We start from the raw sequence: 27,851 nt of genomic DNA, 5'->3' as shown, positions 1-27,851 counted from the left end.
AGGGGCGCACTCAGACGGATGGTTTGAGATATGTCTATTTTAATGCAAGGAGTATTATGAATAAAGCGGATGAGCTTAGAGCGTGGTCAGCACTTGGAGCTATGATGTTGTGGCCATTACAGAGACTTGGATGGTGCAGTGGCAGGAATGGTTACTTCAAGTGCCAGGCTTTAGATGTTTCAGAAAGGACGGTGGGGGAGGGAGGCGAAAGAGGTGAGGGTGTGGCACTGTTCATCAGAGATAGTGTCACGGCTGCAGAAAAGGAGGAAGCCATGGAGGGGTCATCTACAGAGTCTTTGTGGGTGGAAGTTAGGAATAGGAAGGGGTGAATAATCTATTGGGTGCTTTTTATAGACCACCCAATAGTAAGAGGGACATCAAGGAGCAGATAGGGAGACAGATTCTGGAAAGGAGTAATAATAACAGGGTTGTTGTGGTGGGAGATTTTAATTTCGCAAATATTGACTGGCAGTTCTCTAGAGTGAGGGGTTCAGATGAGGAGGAGTTTGTTCGGTGTGTTCAGGAGGGTTTCTTGACATAATATGTAGATAAGCCTACAGGAGGAGAGGCTGTACTTGATCTGGAATTGGGAAATGAACCCGGTCAGATGCCAGATCTGTCAGTGGGAGAGCATTTTGGAGATAGTGATCACATTTCTATCTCCTTTACCATAGAATTGGAGAGGGATAGGAACAGACAAGTTAGATAAATGTTTAATTGGAGTAAGGGGAAACATGAGGCTATCAGGCAGGAACTTGGAAGCATAAATTGGAAACAGATGTTCTCAGGGAAACGTCCAGAAGAAATGTGGCAAATGTTCAGGGGATATTACGCGGTGTTCTGCATAGATACATTCCAATGAAACAGGGAAGGGATGGTAGCGTACAGGAACCATGGTGTATAAAGATTGCGTAAATCTAGTCAAGAAGAAAAGAAGAGCTTACAAAAGGTTCAAAAAACTAAGTAATGATAGAGATCTAGAACATTATGAGGCTAACAGGAAAGAGCTTAAGAATGAAATTAGAAGAGCCAGAACGGGCCATGAGAGGCCTTGGCAGACAAGATTAAGGAAAATCCCAAGGCATTCTACAAATATGTGAAGAGCAAGAGGATAAGATGTGAGAGAATAGGACCAATCAAGTGTAACAATGTAAGAGTGTGTATGGAACCGGAGGAGATGGCAGAGGTACTTAATGAATCAAATTGGAGAAGCCACCGGGACCGGACGAGATGTACTCCAGGCTCCTGTGGGAGGCAAAGTAGGAACTGCTGAGCCTCTGGCGATAATCTTTGCATCATCAATGGGGTCGGGAGAGGTTCTGAAGGATTGGAGGGTTGTGGATGTTGTTCCCTTATTCAAGAAAGAGAGTAGAGATGGCCCAGGAAATTATAGACCAGTGAGTCTTACTTCAGTGGTTGGTAAGTTGATGGAGAAGATCCTGAGAGGCAGGATTTATGAACATTTGGAGAGGCATAATATGATTAGGAATAGTCAGCATGGTTTTGTCAAAGGCAGGTCATGCCTTACAAGCCTGATTGAATTTTTTGAGGATGTGACTAAACATATTGATAAAGGTAGAGCTGTAGGTGTAGTGAATATGGATTTTAGCAAGGCATTTGATAAGGTACCCTATGCGAGGCTTATTGAGAAGGTAAGGAGGCATGGGATCCAAGGGGACATTGCTTTGTGGATCCAGAACTGGCTTGCCCACAAAATGCAAAGAGTGGTTGTAGATGGGTCATTTTCTGCATGGAGGCTGGTGACCAGTGGTGTGCCTCAGGGATCTGTTCTGGGACCCCTACTCTTTGAGGTTTTTATAAATGACCTGGATGAGGAAGTGGAGGGATAGGTTAGTAAATTTGCTGATGACACAAAGGTTGGAGGTGTTGTGGATAGTGTGATGAGCTCTCAGATTTTACAGCGGGACATTGATAGGATGCAAAACTGGGCTGAGAAGTGGCAGATGGAGTTCAACCCAGATAAGTGTGAGGTGACTCATTTTGGTAGATCGAGTATGATGGCAGAATATAGTATTAATGGTAAGACTCTTGGCAGTGTTGAGGGTCAGAGGGATCTTGTTGTCCAAGTCCATAGGACACTCAAAGCTGCTATGCATGTTGACTCTGTGGTTAAGAAGGCATAAGGTGTATTGGCCTTCATCAATCGTGGGATTGCACTTGAGAGCCGAGAGATAATGTTGCAGCTATATAGGGCCCTGGTCAGACCCCACTTGGAGTACCGTGCTCAGTTCTGGTCACCTCACTACAGGAAGGATGTGGAAACCAGGAAGGATATGGAAACCATTGAAAGGGTGCAGAGGAGATTTACAAGGATGTTGCCTGGACGCCTTATGAGAATAGGTTGAGTGAACTCAGCCTTTTCTCCTTGGAGCGACGGAGGATGAGAGGTGACCTGATAGAGGTGTACAAGATAATAAGAGGCATTGATTGTGAGGATAGTCAGAGGCTTTTTCCCAGAGTCTGAAATGGCTAGCATGAGAGGGCACAGTTTTAAGGTGTTTGGAAGAAGGTACAGAGGAGATGTTAGGGGTAAGTTTTTTACGCAGAGAGTGGTGATTGTGTGGTCTGGGCTGCCGGCAGCGGTGGTGGAGGCGGAAACGATAGGGTCTTTTAAGAGACTCCTGGATGGATACATTGAGCTTAGAAAAACAGAGGACTATGGGTAAGCCTAGGTAGTTCTAAAGTAAGGACATGTTTGGCATAGCTTTGTGGACCAAAGGGCCTGTATTGTGCTGTAGGTTTTCTATGTTTCTAACTTCCTGTCCCAATGCATCTTACACTGTGAGCTCCCGCCATATCTATATTCTATGGACTGGGACATGATTGTGTTCATGGTCTGTCTCTTGAACGGGCAGGCTCACACCTGGTCCACCACTAACTGGGACAATAAAACCACCATTTGTAATAAATATGAAGAATTCACCGCTGAGATGTGGCAGGGTTTCAACCACCCAGGAAGTGGAAGGGAGGCAGAGGATCGAATACTTCACCTTTGTCAAGGCTGTAGGCTTGGTGCTGGATTACTGTGTGGCATTCAGTGCACTTGCAGTAGAGTACAGATGGAATGTGGAAGCTCTGCTGGCCCATTACCCTCACAACATCTTGGAGCTGAAAGATGAACTGTCTACCAGGGAGATGCTCACCGACCTCGAAAGCTCATCACCCAAGTCCTCGGAGTTAATAAGCATCTTATGGAATGAGCCTCCAGATCATCAGCTGGAACCCCAGTCCTGTTCCCAGAACCATTTCAGACAGCAGGACTCTGATCATCAATACCTCCAGAGCCCACACAGTTAGGGAGAGCCCCCTTAACCCTCAAGAGCATGAACATCGGCGGTGAAACAACCTGTGTGCCTACTGCAGAGCTGCTGATCACCTACACGACAAACGCCCACTGCGTATGGGCAAGTGGCACCACCAGGTAGTGACGAGGGGCAATCTATCTGGTAAGCTCCCCCCAGCTCCTCGTTCCAGCGCCACAGCCCAACTCATTCTCTCTGTCCTCCTCCACAACCCAAGGGCTCTACGTGCACAGGAGGCTCCGGTAGATTCCAACGCGGCAGACAACTTTCTGCACCGGACTCTGAGTGTATAGCTTGGACTCCCTACTGAGCCTACCTCTCACCCCTTCTGCATCATGAATATTGACGAACGTCCCTTGGGGTGCAGGATGTTCAGAGTGCGCACACGGCATATGCACGTGAACATCAGAGAACACCGCGAGTCCTTCCACTTCCTCCTTATCGACTCACCCAACACTGCTCTCATCTTGGGTTACCACTGGTTCTCCACTTGCGACCCTCACTCCGCCTGGTCATCCAGGTCACAGTTAAATTGGGGACCTGCCTGCCTGCAGCCTCAGTTGACTTCACCCTGTGAATCCATGGAGGAAAACCTTGGCCTACTGCAGGAATGTTACAATTTCTGTAAAAGGTAAGTCAGTACCTCGCTACCTTACAGACCCCACCGCTGCACAATCGATCTCCTCCTGAGCACCATCCCACCCCGAGGTTATCTGTTCTCCCTCTCCCCTCCTGATAACCAAGAATCTCCAAAATGCCACCAAAGGATTCATTCGACCATCCCAGTCCCCATCTGGTGTAGGATTCTTCTTTGTCAAAAAGAAAGATGGGTGTGTCTGTCCCTGCATCAACTACCGTGAATTCAACAAAATCACTGTTGAGAACCAATACCCTCTCCCCAAAAGGCATAGCGCATTTGGAACAATGTGCGGGGCCCAGAACTTAACTAAACTGGATCTACATCCTGATCCACATCATTGTTTGCATGTTCGTAACAGCCACTGGCCATTACGAATACTTGGTGATGTCTTTCAGACTCTCCAACAGTCGGCTGTTTTCCAAGCCTGTATTCACAAGATCCTTCCAGACATCTTACACTGGTGTGTGTTCATCTACCTCCATGACATCCTCATGTTCTCCAAGCAGCCCAAGACCACATCTGCCACGTCCATTCAGTGCCTCAGCCTCCTGGAAAACCAACTCCATGGCAACTTAGAGAAATGCCAGCTCCACACTCCAGTCATTTCCTTCCTGGGTTACGTTTTTTCACCCCAAAGCATAACCACGGAGCTAGAGAAAGTGTGCAGGGTCATTGACTGGCCGCGAGAGTGCTCCCTCAAACGGCTACAGCAATTCTTGGGCTTCTCCAACTTTTTCTGACATTTTGTCTGAAACTACAGACAAATTACTGCTCTTCTCACTTCCCTCACCAAGCCACCTTCCTCATGGATACCCTAGAACTGCTGCCATGGACAGCTCAAGAGATACTTTACCACTGCTCCCATTCTCATCCATCCAAACCCCTCTGGACCGTTTGTGGTAGAGATGGACACATCTGATGTGGTGAAGAGGCCACCCTCTCCCAGAAAGGACCAGACTGGAAGACACACGCTTGTGCCTTTCCGTTCAAGTTTTCAAATCTATGCAACACCATTATGGAATTGGAGACAAGGAACTACTCACCATCAAATGGACCTTGGAAGAATGGAGACATTGGCTGACGGCAAACACTAAGCCCTTCCTGATCTAGACTGAACATGAAAACCTCATATCCATTCAACTGGCCTGCCAAGTCAACCCATGTTAGGCTCACTGGGCGCTCTTCTTCGAGCAATTCAACTTCATCCCCAACCTGTCCAGCTCCAAGAACACAAAGGCGGGTGCTCTGTCATGACAGTTCAACCCAACTGAAATGGAGTCTGACCCTCAGTCTGAGCATCTGGGAGAACTAGATCTGTCGGACCTTACGGTATGTGCCTGGTCCGACTTATAAATCTGAGAACTGTATGTACGGGCCAGTGGCCATGGGCTCTGATCCACTCTAGTAGGCACACTCCTTGCTCCTCCCTGCTCATTCATGGAAACGACCCACGCTGGATTTTCTGCAACACCGGTTCTGGTGGCCCACCATGATCACACATATATGTCAGTTCATCGCTGCCTCCCCTCAATATGCACAGTCCAATTCCTACAGCCAGCAGTCCTCTGAACTCACATGTCTCCCACTGATCCCTTGATGCCTGTGGTCCTACATTGCCATGGATTTCATTATGGGTTTAGCACCTACAGGCGGGACATTACAGACATTATGACAATGGGGGATTGGTTCTCCAAGATGGCCCACTTTATTGCCCTCGCCAAACTTCTGTCAGCCACTGAGAAGGCAGACCTGATTCTCCAGCGAGTAATTCACTTTCACGGCTTCCCTCAGGATATTGTGTAAGACTGGGACCCACAATTTCTCTTTCTTTCCAGTTCTGTCGAGCCTTCTGCTCCCTCCACCACATTACAGTGGATTTGTCCTCTGGCTATCATCCACAGATGAATGATCAATCAGAAAGAGCCGATTAATTTCTCCACTTTGCCGCCTCTAACCCTTCCTCATGAAAGAAGTATCTATTCTGAGCTGAACTGTCCTACAATCCTCACACTTCCTCAGCCTTGGGTATGTCACTCTTTGAAGTACTTCATGACTACCAATCCCTATTGTTCCCCACCATGGAGCCAATGGTGCAGATACCATCCATCAGGACCCTGGGTTCTTATTGCCAGGATGCTTGAGAGAGGGCACGGAGGGCCATTCTAGCTGCCAACCATGCCTATTGCCATCAGGATCACAGCTGGTGGCACCCAGGCAGACTGCTCTGTGTCTGTCTGTCCACCCAAGATCTGTCCCTGCGCACTGACTCCTGCAAGTTCTCATTGTGGTTCATTAGTCCCATTCAAAATTACCCATCACATCAATCCAGCCACTTACCATCTCCAGCTGCCACCATCCCTCAGGATTACACCTACTTCCATGCGTCCTGCCACAAGCCTGTTGACCATGGATCACTCAACCCATCTGAGCCCGCACCTCCAGGACCTAGGATGGTGGAAGGTGGTCCAGTGTACATGATTCATCAGTTAATGGATTCATGCCATCGTGGATGGGGTGTGCAGTACCTGGTCGAGCTGGGGAGGGTATAGTTCAGAGGAGAGGTCTTGTGTGACATCCAGTTTCATCTTGGTTCCATCCTTCAATGAGGAGTTTCACCGGACCCATCCTGGGCCAAGGAGGGGGGTTCCTGTCAGGTCTTCGCAGGCAGGCACCTCCCAGTCTCCACCCAGCTAACAGGAGTCACCTGCCATTCATCACCTGCAGCCTATTTAAACCAGCTCTCATCTCCAGTACGTGTTCACTCATTGAACCAGCCTGCCTCAAGCAGTTGCTCCTAGCCTTCAGTTACCTTGCTGCCTCGAGTTTAGTTATCTGTTCCCTTTGTTTTATGGCCCCCATGTGGCTTGTTATTTTGCAATTGATTATTGAAGTTATCGCTCACCGCTAACTCATCTCTGCTGCTCCGCTTTTGAGTCAAGCCTCTTCTACATTTCCTGACACACAGAGTAAACTGCAGTGATGGTAATAATAAATATAGCAAAAAGTACAACGATAAGTGCAAGATGACAGGATGGGCAAATATTGTAGTGTAAAATAGTTAATATTCTTATTTATTCTTTCATTAAGTTATTAGCAATGATGACAACAAGAACATCGCTTTGTCATAATAATATATCTTGTCCAGCAACATCTTTTAGGGGAGGATTTTGCTGTCACTATCTGGTTTATATGTGTCTGCATGTTCATCTATATGGTTGACACATAAACAATGCTCAGAACAGCTGAGCCCACCCATCAAGTTGGAGGCAGTTGGGGTTGCCCAGTCTCTGAAATACAGATTACAATTATACTTGCATTTTAGAACACCCTGATGAGACAAAATGTTAGAATCATTCTTGCTCAAACAAAAGCACACCATGTAATGAGAACAGTTGCTGAAAAGTCAGAGAAAAGATCAAGACAAAAGAGAAGAAAGTTAAAGTACTTGGCTGAGAATGAATGTTGCCTAAAGAGACATAGGACCTTCTATATGTAATCACTCAGATTAAAACTTTGACTCAACACAGGTGTGAGTGGGGTTGGGTTCAAGGAGAAGAGGCTTTTAACCCGAAGTAACTTCTGGGTTAGGAAGACAAGTGAATGTAAAGCCCCATCCTGCCTGGCTCTTCTCTGATTGGGTTAGAAAGCCAAGAGAATGCAAAACCCCATCCTGCCGGACTCTCCCTCAACTTGTGGTCTTCTCTAATTGAGGCCCATTTATTTTACACTAGCCAAATTCCTGTCTGATATGGTCATGTAGAATCCGTTTGCATATATAGGTTAGAGTGCATTCAGATAAAGCATCATGGAAGAAGTGGTGAGAGGCGAGGTTGAGCAAGAGGCGAATATCTGCTGGGCTAGCTAAAACTCTGATTGAAGCAGCATTCCTGCTCCTTCTGGCTCACCAATGCTCCTTCAGAGCTACATTCTTCTCCTTAGAAATTTTACTAAGTGAGATAGACATGAGATTGGGTGAGTCCTGAACCTTATAAATTCCAGAACTTGCTTGATAACAAGCCAATGGAGATAATCCAAAAAGAAAATAACAAGGGAATTAAAATTTCTGGGATGATATAACCATCAAAAAATAATATACTGTACGCACTATTTTTAAAAGAAAAGAAATTGATCTCCTTCAACAGCAAGTAAAGTTGAAAGATGGGTGACTCCTAGGTTTACATCCTAGGTTCTTAAGACCAGGGTACCTTGGGCAGTAAATGACTTGACAAGCTTCAACAAACATACAAATAGCATTATTGACATCAGTCACAGGATTATCAGTGTGAAGGATTTTAATACTGACAATTGTGATCGTATTAGTAGGAGCAATATTAATAGCAGGAGCAACTGAAGCATAAAGAACGTATTATATACTAAATTTGGACCTAACAGCAGTAGAAAGCCAAGTAAGTGTATTAAAAAGAGAAACAGCAATGTTAATAACTCCATAAAAGATAAATATTAAAACAGTGTTGTTAGCCATTTTAAAACAGTCAATATCAGAGGTAATGTTATATAAGCACCATCATTGAAGGCAGTATTAACAGCCATCATGCAGTCATAGTGTCCTTGAACATTACATATATTGTGCTTGTGTCAATAGCTGTAGAAATCATAGATGTCTTTGTAGTTATTGTACAGACATCAGTAATCACAACTGTGCTATGTTGCTTTGGATTTCCAGCATCTGTAGAAGGTCTTGAGTTTAGAAGTTACTTTTCTAGGCCTTGTAGACCAGCCAGCATGACTCTGGTAGTAGTCTTATACAAGCACCAGCCATGCAGGTTGTATGAGTAGCTTCAGTAATAACTCGCGTAGTAAAGTTTGTGTTAGTGGCCTTTACATGAGCCCCCACAATAGTACAGTCTGTACCTAGCAACGTTACCGGCATCTTTAAAAATGGTCTGGCCTTGCCCCTCTGTGAGCACCAGCTGTGTCTATAGTCTGAATATGAACACCAGCGACAGATTATGTTAGTACCTACTTAAGCAAGCACCTACAAGATTGTTCTAGCTGGCAGCCAGTGGCATACCAGTACAGTACCAATTCTCTTTTGCTAATTACTGCATCAGCAGGTTGTGTTTGTCACCCTCATGTAAGCATTGGTAATGAATAATTAATAGCCATTTATCAACAGGAGCAGAAGGTCTGTGTTTTTAGCCGCAGTATTAGCTGCTGGTATAGTGTCTGGGGCTGCTGCAGCACAAGGAATGTCATTAGTAGTAAGTAGTCATTGTATGAACACCAGCAGTCATGTCTGTAGTCAAGAGGCAGAGCCCTCACAAGGTATCAGTCCCTGATGGAGTACCTGGAAGGACATTGACAACCTGTGCCAACCAACTAGCAGGAGTGTTCGATGACATCTTCAGTCTCTTACTGCTGCAATCAGAGGTTCCCACCTGCTTCAAAAAGACAAAAATCATACTGGAGCCCAAAGAGAACAGGGTGATTGGCCACAATGACTATTGCCCAGTTGCACTCACATCTCCTGTGATAAAGTGCTTTGAGAAATTGGCCATGGCCAGTATCAACTCTTGCCTAAGCAGGAACACGGACCCACTGAAATTTGTTTATTGCCACAATAGGTCTACTGTGGATGCAAGCTCACTGACTGCTTCACTCAGCAATAGTGGTTGTTACTAACAATTATCCTAATGGAGGCTGTTCCCATGGTCTTTATGAACATCACTAACAGACTTTGTTTCCAGACTTTGAGCAAGGACTAACAATGAAGACTTTGACAAAAGCCACTAACTTTGCTTTAGTTGGTTTAGCAGTTTTCTGAGCAAGAGTCTTTATGTTTGCAGCCTTGGTATAAGCATCTTCAACGGAGATTGTGGTACCAAATGTAGAAGCAGCAATGCCAGAGTTAATAGGAAAAATAATAAAAACAGCCAATGCAATGGAATTGTCCTGAAATGAAATGAACTTAAGTTTAACCTCCTGTTTGTTTTATGGATTTTTTTAACAAGTGCAATCTTACTATTATATCAACAGCTGTAAAATAAATGAAGGGCAGGAAACTCCAGGCTTGCGAGATGATTGAGTAATCTGTCTCACTTTTGGCTCCTGCAGCAAATAGGTATCAAGTGACTTAAGCATTAACCCTCTGACAAATCTTCCTCTTAATATGAAACGACTAGGGAAGCTCCTTTAATTGCTATGAGTAGCATAGCATTCTCTACTGTAAATATTTGTTGTAGTGGGTGGGCTTCCTCAGGAAGATGATATCTCTGTGTAATTGCCATGGGACTTCAGTTAATAAGGGTGGTCACAACAACTTGCTAATTATTCTTGATGTATCTTCTGTTCTTATCTCCTTTTCAGAGTTCATTAATTACCTTCATTGGATTCTACTCGAACTTGTCCTTTCATGGGGAGACAATGAACGTATTCAAATTTAATAAGTTCCAGATTTCTTTGTGAGCTACATGTTGGAGCATATATAAGATATATAAGAGTGTTATACAAGATGGTTAGCCCTTTTTGGTTTTAAAGATATATAGCCTCAAGTTTTTTTCTTGACAAATGGATCGACAAACCTCATGTTGACAATCACATTTTATATAAAGAGCTTTTGCCAACACCAAAAATGAAGCCAAAATTAAATAAAATCTACCTGATAAAATTTATAATATTAGAATAATAAATGATTGGTGTATCATGGGAACTAATCTGATCTTTGTCCTCAGACAAAATTTTGCCACATCACAAAAAAACTGAACTTAAGTTGATGCTTCTTACTGTATGTAAAACCCAGTTACTCTCTGCTGTACCTCAATATATATTCAAAAATAGTTGCACAATAAGAAGTAGTCATATTGAAACACAGTCACATCCACTGAGATAAAGGGCTTTGACAGGTTGGTCACGGCCAGAATGTAATGAAAATCAATTTCCCTCAGGATCAATAAAGTATGGCTATGACTATGAATCAACTCCTCACTAAGTAAGGTCCCACTGCAATTTGCCTATCGCAATAGGTTTACAGCGGATGCAATCTCACTGGCCCGCCATTTGGTCTTGGATAGTAACGATACCTATGTCAGGCTACTGTTTATTGATTACAACTCAGTGTTCAATGCCATCATACCCGCAGTACGACTCAACAAGCTGCAAAGCCTGGGTTTCTCTCCTTTTTTCTGCATCTGGATCCTTCACTTCCTGATTAGGAGACCACAGTCATTGCAACTCGGTAATAACATCTCCTCCTTGCCGATAGTCAACACTGGCGCACCTCAATAATGCGCGCTTAGCTCATTGCTCTACTGTCTCTACACCCAAAACTGTGTGGCTGGGCACAATTCAATGCCATCTATAAACTTGCCAATAATACAGCTATTGTTGGCAGAATTTCAGAAGGCATGCAGGAGTGAGATAGATCAGCTGTTTGAGTGATGTCGCAACAATATTCTTAGCACTCGTCATCAGTAGGAACAAGAAATTGATGGCAGACTTCAGGAAGTGGAAGACAACGGAAAGCACACCAGTCCTCATTGAGGGATCAACAGTGGAAAGGGTGAGCAGTTTCAAGTTCCTGGCTGCCAGCATCTCTGAAGAGCAAACCTGGCCCAAACGTATTGATGCAATTACAAGGAAGACAGACAGTAGCTGTATTTCCTTAGGAGTTTGAGGTGACTTGGTATGTTATCAAAGACTCTCACAAATTTCTACAGATGTACTGTGTAGAGCATTCTGGGGCTTGCATTACCATATGGATGGGCTACTGCACAGGATTAGAAAAAGCAACAGAATGTTACAGGCGCAGCCAGATCCATCACGGGCACTGTAAGGGATTTTTCTAGAGTTATATAGCAAATATTAATTCAAGGAAGAACCAGTCTTCACATTTTATTGTAAAATGCAAGCAGTAAACTGAATGCCCACAGGCTAAGAGATATGTTTTTCAAACGGTGACCATAAGAATTTTGCATATGGATGACCCAAGCAGTATGACAATGAGGTTGTGTTAATTCGCCTACATCATTCCAGGCAACAGGGCTAAGTTATTTACACCATTGTGACTTGAGTTCAAGCCGACACACCAGATGGATGTTATCACTTAGCATATCAACCACGGTCACAGGTATAGGCAATTAATAGTTTTTGTGTACTCAGAGACCGTCCTGACAACATTAATTTTGGGTGTCTGGCTCTCTGTTATTCAGAAGTTTTAGAATATCTGTGCTAATTATTTTTCTTCCATCAAAGGTGTTTGAATCTTTGTAATTATCAATTACAATGTGCTTCCACTGTAAATATGTACTCCAAAGAAACTATTTGTCAACCTAAAGTATTGAAGTAAACAATGTCATTGTAACTATTGAGATTGTACTGAATCATCTACTGTTACCATTGATCTAAAGGGCATAAAAATGTGATATACTTTTGGGTTTGTGAGCCTCCATCCTGAGTGTATGCAGAATGATGCCTGCTTGTTGCTATGAATAAAGACTTTTACACCACCAGCTTCACTGTCTCTCTGGTGACTTCATTCACAGGCATAACACCTGGAGGCTTATCCAGGGTATGTTCGAGACCCACTGTGTGGCCAGTGACTTAAACATTCTCAGGGGGTGAGTATCTTTAAGAGGAGTAACCATGCTTAGATCCTTTCAGGTCAACAATCACGGGATCACGAAGTTTCAAAGAACACAACTGGAGAGCTTGGGTAGCTTAGTGAAAGAGAGCTGACCTTTGCAAACTTTGCTTACTGACTGTTTGGGATGCCAGAGAGGTGCGTGTACACTTGTTCATGGGAACTACACAGTAGTAGATTTATTTGTGAGTTTTGAAAGTAAGTTTGCAACCTTCGTAACAGAGCTTTAAATGCAAAAGAATACAAAAGGTATCATGAGCCCAATGGCACATAAGCAGAATATTGCCGAGTACACAGGTTGTGGTCTTAATTATGTATTGTTTAATTTTTACCCATCCCTTCTATTTTGCTTAGTGTGGGACTTAGAGTGGAGGTATTTGAGGAAAAGATTATACCCAGGTATATCCATTAGGAGGGCACCTATTGAGGTCAGACAATGTCAAGTCAAGAATCCTGGTGACCTGAGCCACCTCTGACCCTGATTACTACCATTCAACACCCAAGCCGAAGCAGAGCATCTTGTCTACACTGCATTCACTTAAAGTTGCTTGTGGGAATTCAGAATTTTGGCACAAACTCAGTATGCATGATAAACCCAAAGATATACACGTGTTGGATAAAATGAAATGCCCGAGGCATATGTGGGATAGTACGGCCCAGGGAGTGGAAGATAACACATGGGTACTGTCAGTAATGGGGAGAGATATCATTGCTTTAAGGGAGAATGGAGGCAGCAACTAGGGGGAGGTGAGAGTAACTGGGGAATGATAATGCCAGTCATTCAGAGAGCCAATGAGCCTGCCATGGATTATGCAGAGCATAAATACTGAGCTTATGAGGAGTACTCATATTTAGACAATCCTGGAAAATGGTGAAGGAAGGCCTGAGCTTAGCCTACCAGAAAGTCTTGGACTTGGAGACAGCAGTATGATCAACCTAGCCAGCAATAGTATCACGGGTCAGGGAGATAGACCGAAAGAGGAGGAAGAGTAGTCGTAAAGTGGCTCTAATGGATGTAGGGGCTGTGACATCACAGAGGACTTGCTTCATGTGACAGCAACCAGACCACCTAGCAAGGGGGTGCTGGAACAGATCTGCGGAAAGGACAAGAGAGGTGATATGTTACAGCTGTGGCCTATCAGGCCCCCGCTGGAGGCAGGGTCCTAAAAATGGAGGAAAGTGTGAGAGTCACTCACCAAAACAGGCAGAAATGACAGCAGTGCCCTCTCTTTCTCTGATTCCAGAGCTAGTGAAGATAGCTTCCAAGTCATTGCCAGTAATGGTCACCTGTGGATGTACATGGAAGCAACTCACACAAAAGCTGGAGGAACTCACCAGGCCAGGCAGCATCTATGGAAGAAAGTCCTACTGAAGGGTCTCAGCCTGAAACTAAGAATGTACTTTTTTCCATGGATGCTGCCTGGCCTGCTGAGTTCCTCCAACATTTGTGTGAGTTGTTTGGATTTCCAGCATCTGCAGATCTTCTCTTGTTTGTGATGTATATGAAAGGTTTATGAAGGGCCGGCAATGTGAAATGTAGGTGGACACAGAGTCGTCAGTATCGATATCTGATCTAGCCTTGCCCATGACTGGAGAGATGATGTACATTACCATTGCAGGGGGTGAAACAATGAGGGCAGACAGGAGTGAAACTCAGGTACGTGAGATTGAGGGGGGGGTGTATGACCAAGCATTGAGTACACTGCCCTAGGGATTGACACACTGGGTAAGGCAAGTGCGATGATAGATTCGGGAAAGGGAGAAATCACATGGACAAGACAGGGAGAGTGAACACGTGCGACCCACAAAGCAGACAATATGGTACAAAGGGGAAGCAGCAGCCAAGCAGGAACAGGAGACAGGACAATGTGTGGGAGTCATGTCAGGAGATCCCAAGGGTACAGGCCAAATAGTCAAAAAGTTTTAAGGGCAGCTTCGCTGCCTGCAGAAGTAGCAGCAATTAACGTAAAAGCTCACCAGAAAGGGGCGAGTAAGGAGCAGAAAGGGAATGAGTGTACAGATCACGTGACAGAACAATAGAAAAGCAGAAGACGACAGAAACTACAAGTGTGGAAGAAGAAGCTTCTGGGCCAATTTAATAAGGTTGTCTTGGTCCATTATAACCAGGTTAATGCATTGAGGGACAGAGCAAAACAGCAGCAACATATTGCTGATCAGAGTGAGCTTGCAGGAGACAAATAGTCCTCCCACAGCCAGGGGACCATGTCATGGTAAGGGAGCTGTCTGAAAAGTCAGGTTCATTCCCAGGCGGATGGGACCACAGGTGGTGCTTCTGACAAATGACACCTGTGTCTGTGTGCAGGCAGCCGGTTAAAACATTGGACTCACCTTCTTGTTGCCCCGGCAGACAGAACAAGGGACCAAGCCCACCCAGTAATAGGGTCATTACAGAAAATCTAACAAATTTCACAACAAATGCCAGTAATATTAAACCTGATTCTGGATCTCCCCCTCCCCCTCCCACTTTCAAATCTCTTACTATTTCTTCTTTCAGTTAGTCCTGACGTACAGTCTCAGCCCGAAACGTCGACTGTGCTTCTTCCTATGGATGCTGTCTGGCCTGCTGTGTTCCACCAGCATTTTGTGTGTGTGTCTGATGAGCACTGGCTTGCTGCTTCATACCTAACCACTCCTGATGGAAGCATACCCGTGGATGAAAAGGAAATGGATGAAGAATGCAGAAGACTCAGAGAGCATGTGGGCAAACCACGAATAAAGTATTAAAATATAATGGTAACAGTATTTTGTAATAAAGGCTGGTTCTTGTACCATGATGATTAATTATATACTGTAGATCAGAATGGAAAGATTTTGGGAAAATAGACAGGTGGGATCTGAGCTGCGGCAGAAGCGTCACATCCCACAACTTCGATGGCAAGGTAGACTGAGAAAGAGAAGAAATTGCACACAGGGTCTGAAGGCAACCTCCCCAGCGTCGAGTGGCAGTGAGCAAAGGCGAGCTGGGCCCCTATCAGTGGTCGGGCCAACAATCGAAAGGACACACCGGGAGGGGGTGTCACTGGAGCGAGGTCCTTGGAGATATTCAAATAGAGACCACCCTAAACCTGCCTGTTGATCGATCAAAAAGACTGGTTATCAAGGATGATTCTGTCATGGTATGGAATGTGACCCTGAAACAAAGTTATCTTGCTGTGGCACTGCCCACAGAGTAACCATTGACAGCCACTACTTTAGTTTTAGCTATCGGAAATTAAAGAGGGAAAGAGGATGCAATCAAATGTTTGGAAGGTTTTATTACCATCTCTATGCAGTCTTGTAGATAGCCACTTAAGGATGACCGATAGTGTAGACATAGATACATAAAGACGTGACAGGTTATCAGTTGGGGAAGGACTGAACTGAAGGGCATTTTTGCTGCCCTACATAAATGGATCTTCCTTAAATTTGGCCTTCCTAGGATTTCTGTCCCAGGACAAGAGATGGATACTGGTATCATGGAGTTATGTAAATATAGCAGTTACAAATTCAAGCAAGAATCAGTTTTCAGTTTTTATTGTAAATTACAAGCAGTAAAGTGAAGTTAAAAGAGATATAGTTTGCATAATGATGACCATAAGATACTTACATATGCATGAGCCAAACACTAAGACAATGAGGTTGTGTTAATTGGCTTGCATCAAACCAGGCAACATGGGCCAAGTCATTTGCACCATTGTGACTTGAGTTCAAGCTGGCCGACCAATGATGGTGTCACTTAACATATCAAACATGGTCACTAGTTCAGGCAATCAATAGTTTATTGTGTTCCCAGAGACTGTCCTGACAACATTAATTTTAGATGTCTGGATCTCTGTCATCAGAAGTTTTAGAATATCTGTGCTAATTATTTTTCTCCTAACAAAGGCGTTTGAACCTTCAGAGGTGTTTTATCAATTATAATGTGTTTCCACTGTAAATAATGTACTTCAAAGGAACCATTTATCAACCTAAATTATTGAAGTAAACGATATCATTGTAACTATTGAAATTGTGTTGAATCATCTCCTGTTATCTTTGATCTTAAGGATATAAAAATGTGATGTGCTTTTGGGCTTGTTAGCCTCGACCAAGAGTGTCTCCAGAATGATACCTGCTTGCTGTGCTGAATAAAGACTTCTATATCACCAACTTCAGAGTCTCTCCAGTGACTTTGATTACAGTCACAACAAGTACTAGCTTCCCCAACATCGAGCACATCTTCCAAAAGCAATGCCTTAAAAACATGACATCATTAATTATTAATGTCTGCTTCTTATTGCTATCATCAAGGAGGAGGTACAGGAGCCTGAAGGCACACACTCAATGTCTTGGGAACATCTTCCCCCCCAACATCAGATTTCAGAATGGACAATGAATTCATGTACGTAACCTCAGTATTTCTTTCTTTCTTGGCTGTTGAACTACTTACAGTATTTAATTTATTTTTTATGTATTTCTTTTTATATAGTTTTTTAAAATGATTATGTATTGCAAAGTACTGCTCCCACAAAATAATGAATTTCACGATATATGCCAGTGATATTACATTTGATTTTGATTCTGATTACATTTATCTCCCAATGGTTCTTTGTGTCAGCGGTTGTTTAGATAGAAGTGTATCCATTTAAATCCTTGTGACAATCTCTTCTCGACAAAAAAAGAATCCAGATTCAGTGACCCACTCCACAGACTCTAACAGCAAAAGAATACCCACGCAGTGCCAGAAGAGTGCTGCATTTTCAGCATCACATAGGGTGTTCTGAACACAACAGACTCTGCAGATGCTGGAAATCCAGAACAGCACACACAAAATGCTGGAGGAACTCAGAAGGTGAGGCAGCATTGATGGTGAGGAATGAAAAGTGGACATTTCGGGCCAAGACCCTTCATCAGGACTGTATCAGGACCCTTAATCAGGAATACACTCTGTGATATTAATGTGATTATAAGGAAGTTGCACAGAACCCAGGTGCTGGAGACCACCATTGCTTACAATATAGGGAGGAGGTATGGCTCTGATCATTAGAAAATTTGAGATATTTAATTACTCTGCCCCCACTGACAGCAGATGCTAGGCTAGCCTGTCTAAGTTCCTTTCCTACTCATCTTAAATCAACTTGTTCTCAGAGAACTAAACATATTCCTTAGCTTGGTTGATATTTGCGAGTTTAGGTCTGAATTGGCCTACAAGAATTGACCAAGAACTCTGTCTGGTACCTCACTCATTAGGTCCTGTTGATCTTTGTTGGTTACTTTTTGGTAGGGATCTCTGTGCTCGCTAACTTTTAGGTGGGCAGTTATATGGGGATCTCTGCAGTTAGATCAGTTAAATGTCAATTTAACTGCCTGGAAAATTAGCTCACTTTACAGTGAAATTGTAACATCAAATAATGCCCCAAGGTTTGGACAACTTTACAAAGTGTAAAATGTAATAGGATGTAAGTAACAGAGCCAATCCAATTCAATTCAAAAGGCCAATTAGCCTTTTTTCCCTAGATCAGCATTAAAAAACACTTTAATGCAAATTGATAGAACTTTTTCCAAATTCTTCAAGAGGTTAACAATTGTCAGTTCAAAGGAGAAATAGTGATATATGTTCAATAGTTTTATCCATTCTCTAATTCTCATCTTCCTTCATCCATCTGCGGTGCGACTTGTTTAATTAGCTTCATCATAACAGATTGCATTTGCAAGTGGCAAATTCAAGTATTGTAATAATACTCCACATGTCCATGTGTTGCAGATGGTGTAATTAGCACAAGTAGAGAATCATAAGATTAATTCACTGTTGTTAAGTGAAATAATGATGAAATGTGAACATACTGGTTTCAATATCATTAGGTTTGGATCAAGATATGTTTACGTGTATGGTCTTTTGCTAAGTAATGGAGAAAATCAAGGCTCTAAATATCTTTGCAGGCAGATACTAAGCATCTATGGGACATACCAATGATAAATAGGAACATTCTCCCTGGTGCCCTGTGTTACATTTAACTCTTAATTAGCATCTCCAGATCAAACACTTTGGTCATTACTTCATCATCTGTCTGTTCATTGGATGCTGCATTTCTTGCATTGCACTAAAGTTACACTTCAAAGTAGGTAGTTTGCTGCAAGACGCTTTGATTGTGAAAGGCGTGCCATACGCCAGTGCCTGTTGGCTCTTTGGCGTTTTTCCTTTACTACTAAAGGAAGTAACAGAGGTGGGACTCACAGCAAGGCATCCTTTACTGAAGACAGTCGGTTTGCATCTAAAAGCAGTAGCTAGCACCAGCAGTACATCTAAAGTCACAGATTTTGGATTGGGGTGTAAAGTCGTTATGTTTCTTGTAGTTTAATTTTCCTATGCTTGCTTGTATTTTTATATACCCAACTATATACAGTGCATGTACGTATTCAGTGAGTTTTCCAATAATTATGGTATAGTTGCATCTGTATTTTTCCAGAAACCTAGTTTTCAGTAGCAGATGTCACATTACTTGAATCTGGCTGATAAATTGTTATCAATGGAATTTTGCTATCTCTAGTCTGAGTATGAGAAGGGCACAACTACATTTTAGTCTGCTCTTTTCTTTGTTCTGTCTATGCTCCTTCTTCTTCTTGTCCTTAGGTTTTTGTAACACCTAATAAGCAACAACTTTTATGCCTTATTCTTGACTACCACAGGATCCTTGGATCGCAACAAAATCAGGATCCAAGACAGTGCATGCTATAAACAGTTATTAAGTATATAGATCAGATTTCTCTTAAAAACATCTGAAGAGGTAAGTAGCTATAAAGTTAATCAAATACAAATTCACTTAGATTCCACCACAAAACACTTTGCTGATGACTGTATTTCAGAAACATCGGCTGCAGTGCTGACAATTCCAACGGATCACTTCTCTGAATGCATTCTATATGCAACTAATCTTAAATCCTCCACAAAAATTGTCATCTCAGCAAACTATTCCATCATGTTTTGTGAAAGGATGATCAGATTTATCATCAAAATCACTTCCAATGGTCACTCACAAGAAGGAAGGTTTTTTAAAAAAACATGCAGAACAAGTTACTGATATTTTTGGTGCTATATAAAAGCAAATATGTCACAGTGTTTCAACTTTGACAATTGCCCCCTCTTTTCTCCAACCATAGCCCCTCACTCTTCTCTCTATGCCTCTTCATAGACCCCCAACATGGTCACAATATCGGTGGGCTCACTGAGCTACAGTGGCATATGGGGAAATCCTGGGGAAATATGTCCAAATCTTCGTCCATCTCCTCAGACATCGGCAGCGATGTGCGAGAAATGGTCTCTGCGCTCCTTGGTCTTGGTCTCCGTTTTGCAGGCTTCCCCTTAGACAGGACCTGGCAACTAGAGCCCTTTGGCCTAGGTGCTAGGCACCTCCTTGGTTTGCTCCTGAACCAGCACACCCGTGACTCGACTGGGTCGGGACTCGCACAGGCCTATTGGCTGGGGCCGACCTGTCTTCCCTTGAAGGCTGGACTGGGTTTCCTGAAGGCTTCAGGTCACCCTGAGCAGAAGTCTGCCCCTCATCAACTGCTGGACTCAGGAGAATCTGGGGGTCAGAACACCTAGCTGAAAATATACCTTCTTGCAGCCAGTGGACCATGCAATGATCCTCTCTTCCGGTTCATAGAAGGGTTATGCTAGGACAGCCAAGGGTGCCCGAGGATCAGGAGTATGGGAGGAGACTCAGTGATTTAGAAACTACTGTCCCCTGCATGATCCTCTATCCTTATCTGCAAGACCAATGTCTGCTGCCGGATGTGCCGGACAGTTACAGGCATGGACTGACTGAACACTTACAGCAGCACGTTGAGCCGCCAGACAGTCCCCAAGTCCAGGAAGTTTCCAGCTGCCCCAGGGTCCAAAAAAGCATTCATCTCACATCGGTTCGTACCCCAGCAGATCTCCGCCCTCAGTGTGACACCAAAATCTGTGAGGTTGGTGTAGCGGCTGCTACCATCACAGTCCCCCCAAAACCGGATGGCCTGAACAGTTCTCCTGACAGCTGCATCTTCCAGCACCCGGTCCACATGTGACCTGCTTTCCCGCAGTAATGGCAGCAACCTTAACTCAGATGCTGGAACCTCTCTTGGGCAGAGAATCTTATATGGCCGATTTGCACAGGCTCGACAAGATCCTGAGCAGGAGATGGGCTGATTATGGTCCAAGATTGGGGAATGGAACTACGATGCATTGAGCCCAGGCTTGGGCTAACTCTCTTCGACCTCTTGATGTTGTCCAGCTTATGCTCCCCCCAGACGATTATTAAGACGAATGTATTGGTTAATCAGAACCTCTCCCAAGGCAAGGGCATTCTTCAGTTTACCACTGAGTCTGTGATAGTATAGCATCATCAAGGCCTCCCTGTTCTAGCCACTCTCTTTCAGCCAAGCTTCAAAACTCAATAGCGTATTCGGCTGCTGACGTTCCACCCTATCGAATCTTCATCAGGCGGTCCAAGGCTTAATTGGCTTCGGCGGGTGATGAAGCACTTTCGCCATGGCAGCCATGGATTCCTCCAAATCGAAGCAAATCTCTGACCTTTGCTCCAATGCAAGATGGCCCAGGCCAGGGCTCTTCTAGTCAGAAGCGAAATAATAAAGGCCACCTTTCTACACTCCAAAGGGAACCGGGACAGATGGAGTTCAAATACTAATGAGCTCTGGATGAAGAAACCACAGCAAAAACCTTGATCACCGTGGAATCTCTCCAAGTTGGAAAATGGACTGGCTCCGCAGAGCGACTTTGGCCTCATCCATGCAGAAGTTGGCACACAATGACTTGGAAGTCATGTATCTCCAGGCTCTGTCTTGAAATTCTTTCACAATGGCTGGCCCCAATACCCCGTTGGTGCAATCGTGCTGTGACTGAGAGTCCTTGATGAGGATGACCTTGACCCAAATGCTGGAGTATCTGAGGCTAAGATGGAGACACGGTTTCAATCTGCTTCAAGAATTGGAGCACAAACAAACACTAGACCTAATCACAAATAGGCTTACAATTGAGCACCAAACCTCTATTCAGGTGCTCCTTAAATGCTCAATCCTTGGAGCCCAAAACATGATTGCCAGTTTGCTGGACTGTCCTGAATTTATAAAGGGGCTGTGCCAGCTATCCATACCCTGGGGAGGTAGAGCCTCTAAACCTCAGAAGCTGGCGCGGAGGGGTGCATGTTGTAACATCTATCTAAGAGCCTCTTAAACATTTCAGTTGGATCTAATCATTATCTGAGTGATACTCTGGCCTCAGGCTGCTGATAAAGGACGCCTGTCATCTAGAACACCTCACTTATTCTCTAGCCATCTGTCATTTCACTTCTTATTTACTTTTCCTTTCTTCCTTCATTCTTTTCTTTCCTCCTCTGTTCCTTTCTTATTTCCTTACTTTCTTATTTCTTTTATTCTTTCTCATTTTCATCTATCCTTTATTCATCCTTCACTCCATCCCCCCCCACGTTCCCCCTCCTTTTCATTTCTTCCTTCTGTCCTTCCTTCCATTCCTTTCTTCTTTCCTTCCTTTATTCCTTCCTCCTTTTTTTGCCTTCTCCCTTTCTCTTCAGAGTAACAACTTCCATCCTTTGTACTTAATTGTGTGAAACCTGGCGGCATTTCTCTGCAGGTATTGAAGGATTAGTTCCCACTTTCTTGTTCATCTCCAAGGGACAAGTTAGAGAATTTCCACAGCTTGGATTGAGGGTGGAAGTCAAGACACAGCTGTAGATCACTTGTAGCCAGAATGTCAGACAAAGACCTCCAGGCCTTAACTAAAGTTGGGAATAGTGTGGGACAGTGAGGGATGATGTTTTATGAGAAAGAAAGAGTATGCTTAGCTTTTTACCTAACTAAATTAGAAAGAACCATCTGAAGGGAAAAGTTGGCACTTAATTAAGATGAGATATTCATCTTAATGTAATTACATTACATATTAATGTAATTAAGATGAGATATTCCACCTCCCCAATACCTAATAAGCAATCAGCATTTTCTTGTGGCTTTGGGAAACTTAAAGAGAGTGAATTTTGGAGGTAAACAGAAAGTAATAGAGTCCTACAATTTCTTTAACACAACAATAACCAATGTTTTTCAAATTACACATAAAAATATGACTGAATGAATCAGAAAGCAGGCAAAGAAGCAGTGGATCTGTGGGCTGTTGTAACAGTTGACATGTCTTCTAATAACATAACCGAACTAGAAGAGAGTTGTGTCAAACAATGAAATATTCAAATCACTGCAAGGTGGTACGTATTTTCTATCCGCTAAACAGGGCTGAAGGCAATACCATTATCTTGTAGAAGAGGCATTCAGAGTCAAATATTCAGTCATTCATTTGATCTTCCTCTTAAAACATGATGAATATTTTAAAGTTGCAATAATCCCTTTCCTGACAGTTTAATAGAATTGCAAGCAAACCACATACTTTATGACACAGTGTGAACACCCTTTAATCTTTCACATTATTCATCCCAGTGATTCTTTACATTTTATTACAGTAATCTGTCTCCAGATAGTCCCTGTCTCCCAAAGCAGCAGAAACCAAATGCATAATTTTAGCCTGAATTTAAAAATTGATCATTGGCCAGGAGGGTACTGCAGTAGACCTCAAGCAGTACATTGGTCATTGGTGAGTCTGTATATTTTCAATTTTGGTTCCCATTAAATTTGCTTTTTTTCATATAAAATGAAGTACAAAACAACAATATTTAGGAAAGGATTGCAACATCTTTTAGATTGATCCATGGCCTCCTCTTGTGTCAAGATGAGGCAACCCTCAGGGTGGAGGAGCAACACTTTATATTCTATCTGGGCACCCTCCAACCTGATGGCATGCATATTGATTTCTCCTTCCGGTGAAGAATTCCACATCCACCCCATTCCCCACTTTGACCCTTCACTTCTTCTCACCTGCCTATTACTTCTCCCAGGTCCCCTCCTCCTTCCACTCACACCTCCTATAAGATTCTTTCTTCTCCTATCCTTGACCTTTCCCGCCTACCTGGCTTCACATTTCACCTTCCCGCTAGAGTCTTTCCCCTCCCCTACCTTTTCTCATTCAGGCATCTTCCTCCTTCCTTCTCAGTCCTGATGAAGGGTCTCGGCCCAAAACGACTACTGTTTACTCTTTTCCATTGATGCAACCTGACCTGCTGAGTTCCTCTAGCATTTTGTTTGTGTTGCTTTGGATTTCCAGCATCTGCAGACTTAGTCATATTTGTGATCTGGGACTGTGACAGCTCTGAATGTTTTTTGGGTCATAATGATAAAGAGCACATCGCTCAATCCCTGAATCCAGTTTAACAATTTAACCAAAACAGAACCATTTCTTAACTCAATCTACTTGTCCTGATTCTGAAAGCTTCATATACTTGGCTCATAAGAATGATTTTTAAAATTTTCATCTGGCAAGTCCCAGCAGTTTTTCTAACTGAGCAGCTTCCTGCATGGACCGAGACTGAATATCCTGCATGGAAGCCCTTAAACCTCCATACCCAAGTCAGCTGGTCCAGAGTAAACATGGCACTGTGCTGCAAATGAGGCTATATTTCCATTTATCTTGACAATGTAGGAGGAGGTCATTTGCACTGAGTACATGCTGCCTCGGAGACCAATCCCATTCTCCCACATTCCATCAAATCAGTCTGGCTTCTGCTGCTCATCTACACACTACGGGCAATATTCAGAATTGGCTTGCCTGCAGAAGGCAGAGGGTGGTGGTGGAGGGAGTACATTCAGATTGGAGGATTGTGACTAGTGGTGTCCCACAAGGATCTGTTCTGGGACCTCTACTTTTTGTGATTTTTATTAACGACCTGGATGTGGGGGGTAGAAGGGTGGGTTGGCAAGTTTGCAGACGACACAAAGGTTGGTGGTGTTGTAGATAGTGTAGAGGATTGTCAAAGATTGCAGAGAGACATTGATAGGATGCAGAAGTGGGCTGAGAAGTGGCAGATGGAGTTCAACCCGGAGAAGTGTGAGGTGATACACTTTGGAAGGACAAAATCCAAGGTAGAGTACAAAGTAAATGGCAGGATACTTGGTAGTGTGGAGGAGCAGAGGTATCTCGGGGTACATGTCCACAGATCCCTGAAAGTTGCCTCACAGGTGGATAGGGTAGTTAAGAAAGCTTATGGGGTGTTAGCTTTCATAAGTCGAGGGATAGAGTTTAAGAGTCGCGATGTAATGATGCAGCTCTATAAAACTCTGGTTAGGCCACACTTAGAGTATTGTGTCCAGTTCTGGTCGCCTCACTATAGGAAGGATGTGGAAGCATTGGAAAGGGTACAGAGGAGATTTACCAGGATGCTGCCTGGTTTAGAAAGTATGCATTATGATCAGAGATTAAGGGAGCCGGGCTTTACTCTTCGGAGAGAAGGAGGATGAGAGGAGACATGATAGAGGTGTACAAGATAATAGGAGGAATAGATAGAGTGGATAGCCAGCGCCTCTTCCCCGGAGCACCACTGCTCAATACAAGAGGACATGGCTTTAAGGTAAGGGGTGGGAAGTTCAAGGGGGATATTAGAGGAAGGTTTTTTACTCAGAGAGTGGTTGTTGCGTGGAATGCACTGCCTGAGTCAGTGGTGGAGTCAGATACACTAGTGAAGTTTAAGAGACTACTAGACAGGTATATGGAGGAATCTAAGGTGGGGGCTTATATGGGAGGCAGGGTTTGAGGGTCGGCACAACATTATGGGCCGAAGGGCCTGTACTGTGCTGTACTATCCTATGTTCTATGTTCTATCTTGTAATATACGGGAACTGGTAACTCAAGTTCATTGCAGCAAACACACGTCATCTCAACAGTAGCCTACAAACTCGACACAGACAACCGGAGGTCTGGATTGAAATCTGGTTGCTGGATTTGTGACGCAGTGGTAAACCATGGCACTGGTGAACCACAGCTTTCAAAGCTTTTAAATACACTTTGAATTACCTCTGAATTATTTTCATTGCAACCTGCAGCCTGTAATTTCACTTTAAGCAACATACTTTTGAACCGTCTTAATGAACTAACGATTTCACGACATTCTGAAAGACTCAACGGACTTAGCTCTCAAAAACACATGTACAGCACCTTCAAGCAGAGAAAAGCACATTGCCATGGCTGAAAGAGAGAGAGGTGGGGAAGACTCTAAGCCAGACTGAGAAGCTTGGGAATAAAACTTCCTTCACCCAGGATTTTGTTAGCAAATGCACAGTCACTGGAGAATGAGACTGAGGACCTAAGGACAAGATTTTTTGTGTCTGAGAGTAATAAGAAATTGCTGTGTTCTGTGTTTCACAGAGAAATGGCTCACTCCAGACAAGATGAATACATTGGTGAGACCCAAGGGCTTCTCGCTACACTGAACGGGCTGCACTGCTGATTCAGAGAAGGCAAAAGGTTAGAGTCTGTGTTTCATGATTCAAAGATTCAAAGTATATTTATCATCAGAGTACCTATGCAGTTTAAAACCCTGAGATTCATCTTCCCACTGACAGCCATGAAACAGAAAACCATGCAACTCATTCAAAGAGAAACATCAAACCCAGCAAAAAAAATCATGCAAGCGGCATAAAGACGGGTGAAAAACGCAGAATGTAAAACACAAAATCAAAAGAGTCCAGGCATATTGCATTGTGTGTCAATGCAAGGAGCATTCGTAATAAGGTGGATGAATTGAAAGTGCAGATTGTTATTAATGATTATGATATAGTGGGGATCACAGAGACATGGCTCCAGGGTGACCAGGGATGGGAGCTCAACGTTCAGGGATATTCAATATTCAGGAGGGATAGACATGAAGGAAGGGGAGGTGGGGTGGCGTTGCTGGTTAAAGAAGAGATTAACGCAATAGAAAGGAAGGACATAAGCCAGGAAGATGTGGAATCGATATGGGTAGAGCTGCGTAACACTAAGGGGCAGAAGACGCTGGTGGGAATTGTGTACAGGCCACCTAACAGTAGTAGTGAGGTCGGAGATGGTATTAAACAGGAAATTAGAAATGTGTGCAATAAAGGAACAGCAGTTATAATGGGTGACTTCAATCTACATGTAGATTGGGTGAACCAAATTGGTAAAGGTGCTGAGGAAGAGGATTTCTTGGAATGTATGCGGGATGGTTTTTTGAACCAACATGTCGAGGAACCAACTAGAGAGCAGGCTATTCTGGACTGGGTTTTGAGCAATGAGGAAGGGTTAATTAGCAATCTTGTTGTGAGAGGCCCTTTGGGTAAGAGTGACCATAATATGGTGGAATTTTTCATTAAGATGGAGAGTGACATAGTTAATTCAGAAACAAAGGTTCTGAACTTAAAGAGGGGTAACTTTGAAGGTATGAGACGTGAATTAGCTCAGATAGACTGGCAAATGACACTTAAAGGATTGACGGTGGATATGCAATGGCAAGCATTTAAAGGTTGCATGGATGAACTACAACAATTGTTCATCCCAGTTTGGCAAAAGAATAAATCAAGGAAGGTAGTGCACCCGTGGCTGACAAGAGAAATTAGGGATAGTATCAATTCCAAAGAAGAAGCATACAAATTAGCCAGAGAAAGTGGCTCACCTGAGGACTGGGAGAAATTCAGAGATCAGCAGAGGAGGACAAAGGCCTTAATTAGGAAGGGGAAAAAAGATTATGAGAGAAAACTGGCAGGGAACATAAAAACAGACTGTAAAAGCTTTCATAGATATGTAAAAAGGAAAAGACTGGTAAAGACAAATGTAGGTCCCCTGCAGACAGAAACAGGTGAATTGATTATGGGGAGCAAGGACATGGCAGACCAATTGAATAATTACTTTGGTTCTGTCTTCACTAAGGAGGACATAAATAATCTTCCAGAAATAGTAGGGGACAGAGGGTCCAGTGAGATGGAGGAACTGAGCGAAATACATGTTAGTAGGGAAGTGGTGTTAGGTAAATTGAAGGGATTGAAGGCAGATAAATCCCCATGGCCAGATGGTCTGCATCCTAGAGTGCTTAAGGAAGTAACCCAAGAAATAGTGGATGCATTAGTGATAATTTTTCAAAACTCGTTAGACTCTGGACTAGTTCCTGAGGATTGGAGGGTGGCTAATGTAACTCCACTTTTTAAAAAAGGAGGGAGAGAGAAACCGGGGAATTATAGACCAGTTAGCCTAACGTCGGTGGTGGGGAAACTGCTGGAGTCAGTTATCAAGGATGTGATAACAGCACATTTGGAAAGCGGTGAAATCATCGGACAAAGTCAGCATGGATTTGTGAAAGGAAAATCATGTCTGACGAATCTCATTGAATTTTTTGAGGATGTAACT

The sequence above is a fragment of the Mobula birostris genome, chromosome 19 (assembly GCF_030028105.1).
Source record: "Mobula birostris isolate sMobBir1 chromosome 19, sMobBir1.hap1, whole genome shotgun sequence".
NCBI classification, from domain to species: domain Eukaryota; kingdom Metazoa; phylum Chordata; class Chondrichthyes; order Myliobatiformes; family Myliobatidae; genus Mobula; species Mobula birostris.
Note: the sequence above shows the minus strand (reverse complement) of the source record.